Below are 6,566 nucleotides of genomic sequence, written 5' to 3'. Positions count from 1 at the left end.
CTTATAATCTCTTTAGAGCAAGCGATAGATCAACTTGAATATTTTTTCTTCTCTTAACCTTATAATCTCCTTTAAAAAAGTGTGTAAAGATGTGAACCAACATGTAGTGAGAATGATTCTTTCATTTTACGGTCTTTATTTTTTGTTTTATATGAAGCAAAATACTTCAAAATTAATTCTAATTTGTTAATGTCCCAGAAACCACCGGGGCAAGCCTACTCTATCTCCTTCCAAAAAAGAGTGATATACAGGGTTCGGTAGCAAAACGTGGATTGTTAATAAATGCTAATAATGTAATTAAAATAGAGAGGCATTGCGATTTTCCCTTCATATTCTGAATTTCCTGTCCTTTCTGCATAAGTAAGCAATAATAAACATTTCTCAAATCTTTCATCATGAGTGAGCAAGAAGCGAAAAATACCTTCTGGATGCCAAAATTGAGGTGGAAGAGATTATGGACATTGTGAAGTGTTCCAGGAGCCTCATTTTCAAGTTGGCCAAGACGTAAAAGGATGAAAAATACCTCTCAAGGAAAGAAGGAAGTGAGGGACACAACTTGAAAAGGGATTCTGAGTTTCTGGGGGACCTGAAGAAGAAGATCAAGGAGGACCCCACAACATCTATGAATCGCCTCTCTAACGAGTTTGACGTGGACGAGAGGACAATCAGGAGGGCTGTGAAGGAGGACTTGGGGTTGTTCTCTTACACAAGGATCCCACACCACCTGTTGACGGACAATCTGAAGGAAGGGAGAGGTGCAAGAAAGTACGTGCTTTGATCAGATCAAATGGATCTACCCTAAAAATTTTCTCTGACGAGAAGATTTTCACCGTGAACCAGGACTACAATTGTCGGAACGACTGTTGGTTTGGTGTATCTGGAAGAGGTAAAGAGGGTGTTCAGTACAAAACATGCGGCCAAACAATGGTTCTGGTGGTTGTGGCGTCCGACGGCAAGAAGATGCCTCCCTTCTTTTTTAAGGATGGGGAGAAATCGGCCAGGAGGCCTACTACAAGGAGCTGGGGTTAACCATACTGCCAGGGCTCAAGGCCACCTACCCAGAGGACAACTATGTGTGGACCCAAGATGGTAAACTCACACACTCATCGGCCAAATGCTAGAAGTTTTGTGCCGACAAAAAAGCTAAATTTTTGGTCCTAGGACATGTGGTCATCATCTTCACCGAATTTGAACCCGTTGATCTTTGCTGTGTGAGACACTTTGGAGATGGAGACTAACTGGACATCTTACTCTAACATGGGCTCCCTTAAGGCCGCCATTGTGAAGGAGTGGAACAACTTGTCCGAGAAGTTCATCATCAGCTCCTGCTAGCTTTCCGTCACTGTGTGGAGGCTGTGATTGCTGTTGAGGGGAGCTATATTGAATGAACATGTTTACAAAAGTCGTGTCTCAAAGTTTTGTCAAACAAATTTCAAAATGTTTAATCAAAAAATAAAATTATTGACATTTTTCTAAAATTAGTCAGTCAGTCCACGTTTGTTTCCAAAACCAGTACTTGCAGCGATAATAATTTTTAAAATTTTATGGTCGTTATTTTTTTGCTTTATATTAAGCAGAAGACTTCTTAATTAATTTCAATTTCTTAATGTCCCAGGCAAAACTCTAGGATTAGTAAAATAAAGAATAAATCATTTTTTTAAATCTTTATTATGTGAGTTTTCCATTTATGAACAACCTAAGAACTCCAAAAAAAGATATGCAATTTTAACGACACTTTCATTAAGTTATATATATATTTAAGTGTGTTATGTATAAATGGTCAGAGTAGTAGTAATAATGTTGTAAAACACATGGTTTCAGCTTTGTGAAATTTAAAAGACCTTATCTGTAATTTTAAAGGCTATCTTGAGGTGATCTTTATTTCTAGCAAATGGTGCGATTAAATGAAGCAACATATTCAACTTTTTTTTTAACTGGATGAAAGATTAAAAAGTTATTTACATTAAATATAGGTGACGTCAAATTGGGTTTGCCCATTTAAGTAATAAAAATCCACCATTTATATGGGAATCCCCAAAAAACTTCTAGACTTCCGTGCAGGTCGCCTGTAAGTTTTTTTCGGACCGTACATACCTACATATTAGAAAATGTATTCATTTTTTTTTTGAAAAATTCTACACTCTGTGTCCATTTTTCTCCTTTTTAATAAGTACATTTTGCTGATGAGGGTGCAAGACAAGTGCAAGGAAAATTTAATATTCTAATTCCTCCACAATTTTGCTTTCATATTGTTTACAGGTACTGAAACATTGTGTCCCTATTGGGACAAATTAAAAATTACAATTACATTATAAATTTAGTTATTTGAATAACGCAGATTTATTTTCCAAGTCTTACCAAACCTCCATGAGGCCCAGATAAGGTACTCGGGCCGTGTGTTTTACTTTCCTGGTTTAATAGGTCACTTATATTAACTGGCCACTTTTTCAGTTTCCCTTGCTTGATCGCTTCATACAGGCTTGACTGTATTTCTAACAGTAATGGAATACCAAAAATGAAAATTTTCATTTAATCTGAAATTTGTGATCATCAAAATAAATTGTAATATTTAATTGCCAACCAAATATTATTATACTAAAAAACAGAAAAAAACATGGGCCAAATTCTACAGGAAATCTTTAGCGGCTATGTACAAAGTAGTTTGGGTTTTGAGAATGCGAACACACGCTTTAATAACGTACTTAGATTATGTTTATCAAATACAAACATGAGAAGGGAGGGGGTCCAAAATTACATTACCCTTGCGTTCATTCTGCGTACATGGCCCCATATAATATTTTTTTTAGTAAAATAAAATATTGTAATATCTAAAATTAGTCATTCAAATTATGTTTCTAGGAATTAGAAAAACGTTTTAAAAAAATACAGACGCAATATATATATGGCTAATAAAAACCAATATCAATATTTTGGTAAATTCAAATATAAAAGTTATGATCCGCAGCTCAACTATGAGTTTTTTTTTGTTAGAATAATAGTAAGTAGATTAAAATATATTTAAAGACTTTGATATTGTATTTCGACTAATGAGTAAATATGTTAAGAGATTATATTTTAAAAACGTTATGTTTGATAGCTTTGTTAAAGCTAAGAAGTTGCAACTTGCAGTTTAAGGCATGCAATAACTCCTAGCAACCAAATTAGATTAACTACATTAAATATCAGATTTTTTAAAAACTATAAATAAAAATAAATTAGCCTAATATAGCATTACAAAAAAAATGCGTGTCATTGTAATATCTTATTAAAGTATTAAAAATCTATTAATTATATATATGCCTTACGAAGAATTAACTAAATATAAAGTATACCTATTTAAATATTTATCGGATATAATAAAAGGCTTTGATGTTGTTGTAATACATTCTACGCGAATGAATTTATAAAATACTAATAATTTATATACTTTAAATATTTTTCCATTTTTAATGATATTTTATTAATAAAGTTTTATCATTAATGAATAATTTTCTTTTATTTGTCCAACATTTCAACATTTCATATTGAAATGTTATCCCCACAAACTTACAATTTGTATTTTTTTTGTCTTCTCCGCAAAGTTGGAAACCATGTGGCAAAATGATGACTTGGTTACCATTTTTTCCCAATTTAGCTGACTATGTTGGTACTTTTTTGTCCGCTGCAGGCGCTGGGGATACCATAAACTAATCTATTACTAACAACACAAACTGCATGAAATTATTCTTTGATGTAAGCTCTGCAACACGATGAAAAAAGTGCATTCCTGAGGAAGTAAAATGATAAAGTGACGTCCTCTTTAATATAGGGAAAGCAACATCATATGGAATTTTTTTCTTCTCTTAGACAAAAGTAAATTCCTTAAGCTAAAAGATGTCTTTTTTCACGTGTTTATAGCTTTGATCCCTCTCATCGATATAAACAAACTGACAAAATGCGTTTTAATTAGCCTGCAGCAATTTTCTTGACTATAAGCAATCTTTTTTTTCATCAAGATGTTGCTTTAAGGTACATATATTTATAATCATTACTAACAAAGAAGACGTTAATTCATATTTTATCTTCGTGACGTATGCAATTTTTTTCCCGTTTCGAGAGTTTTTCTTATTGATTCACTTAAAAAGGTGAATTCATGGAAATTTCATTATTATTTATAAAGTAATGCCCAAGAGTCTTTATTGGAGAAAGAGTTGTTTCTTATATAATCAAACTTTGTATATTTCAGAATAAGCTGATTATATAGTCATTGTTTCGCAACTTTGTTCAATTACTTTGATCCGTATATTAATATTCTGACTGCGGATGAGTTGTAAATGAATTAAGAGTAAACATTTATTACTGGTTAATGAAAAATAGTCCAACAGTTGACTAAAATTGTATAACTACCATTTCATTTTGGGCCCTATGTCTGTTTTTAAATGAGGTTGGGAGATGTAAAGAAGAATATAATGTTACTTAGCGGACATTTATCTTTACTGTATCTCGCAGCTTTTATTCCCGAAAAGAAAAAAAATTCATTATAAAATTAATGTTGAATAACTGTAGGGAATTGTTAATAGCTTAAAATGCTAATTCAAATTCAAGCACTTAAATCAAAACCCTGATAAAGGGGGGGGGGGGTTATTAATGTAGAAAAATTGACAACTGACACCACAATACCATGTATGTTATATTAGGTTGTAGAAAAAGTAATTTCCTATTTCCCATCCTTTTTTTAAAACTAAGTTTATGTGGTTCATTATTGGTCACATCGAAACTTACAATAAAGCTTTGTAAAGGCGTGAGTGTGTACTACAAAAACAGTATTGTACTTGGCCGGTTCAGTCGTGAATTATCATGCGTATAGTATTGAGGTCTCAAAGGAAGAAATTCGTAATATTTTACATTTTAATCACTGAAAGAAAAAATGGCTATTTATAAAAGGCAAATCCTCTTTCGGGTCGTCTTGCAAAACAGTGGTTCCAGCCATTTTTTTTCTTCCCTCTAGGGGGAACAACTACACCGTCTAAAGCTGGCGATCTAACAGAAGTATCCAGCATTGGTGAATAGGAGACAACAAGACATTATCAAGACAACACCAGGCCGCACACATCTTTGATGACGCACCAGAAGCTCTGGGAACTTAGATGGGATGTTCTTATGTATCTACTATATATTCCGGAATTCGCACATAGTGAATACCATCTGTTCCTGTCTATGACCAACACGCTTGGCGGTACAAATTTGTCCTCCATATAAGCCTGTAAAAATTGATTGTCCAATTTTTTTGTCAATAAGGACATGAGCTTCTACGAAAAGAGAACTATGAAGTTGGATTCTCGTCAGCAACAAGTTATCGTGTAGATTGGAGCATATTTAGCTTGAATCAAACGATTGTAACACTTCTTATAAATCATTGAAATAAAGTGAAAAATTTAAAACATTACTTTCTCCCCGCCCTAACATATTAGTAAGGTAAAATAGATAAAAAATTAGTATCCTGCCAGTAAAATAATTCCAATGGGAAATATAAAATTAGAAAGGATTGAAATACAAATTACTCTGATAATAATCTAATATACCAAATTACGGAAACTGTAAATCCTTTAATGTCTTAATCTATAAACGATATATATAAATTTTCAATAAATGATAATATTCATTGACTAAAATATCAAATACCTATCAAAATAGATTTTACCATAATGTTGTACAAAAATCTGAGGACATGTCTTTACTGTCATCACTTATCGCATAATAAAGAGCAAGGTAACGCTGTCATGATCAGTTTTTTAAAATACACAAAGAATCTGTTTATTTTTTTGTCAACTCTTTTTATTTAATTTTCATGAGTTGACTCTTGTATGATTTAAAGTATCTGACTCTACGTACGATGAACTCAAAAAGGTTATTATATACGATTTTTGATTTTAAATTAATTTGAGTAAATCTAGGATATTCGTATAGAATTTGTTTCTTGTCATACTCAACGATTGATAAGACGATCAATTCAATATATATGCTATAATAATTAAAAAATTGTTTCTAAACAATAATTAACAGAAGGCTTATCTACCATATACTGGGTCAGTGTTTCCCCTTAACTATGGATAGTCGAGGTTAAAAGTGGATAAACAAGCACGACGTATATGCTTAAAACGTAGGTGTTGTTGATAAATGCAGTTTTTTCTCAAGTTATTTAATAAAAAGAAATAATTTATATGTAAATATCAATATTTATCCTCAAACATGATTTCTTTTTACATCATGGCTACGGATTTTTGATACGTCAGTTTTATGAAGAAAAAAAGTCAAAACTTGAAAATCGACTTAAATAAAAAATATAATAGGAATTAAAAAGGTACAAAAATCCAAAATATATTTAAAAAAATAAAATATATACTATTATAAAACAAGAATGATAAATAATTTATTCATATATTTCTAAATATGTACATTTTACTCTTTAAGCCAAGTGTTCTCTTTTTTGGAAGTTAAAATAAGGTCATCAAACTATTTCATAATACAGTCAAAATTACACTTTAGATGTAGAACAGTACTTGCTTTATATTTGAGTCAATTTAGGA

The sequence above is a fragment of the Lepeophtheirus salmonis genome, chromosome 3 (genome assembly GCF_016086655.4).
Source record: "Lepeophtheirus salmonis chromosome 3, UVic_Lsal_1.4, whole genome shotgun sequence".
Lineage (NCBI taxonomy): Eukaryota > Metazoa > Arthropoda > Copepoda > Siphonostomatoida > Caligidae > Lepeophtheirus > Lepeophtheirus salmonis.
Note: the sequence above shows the minus strand (reverse complement) of the source record.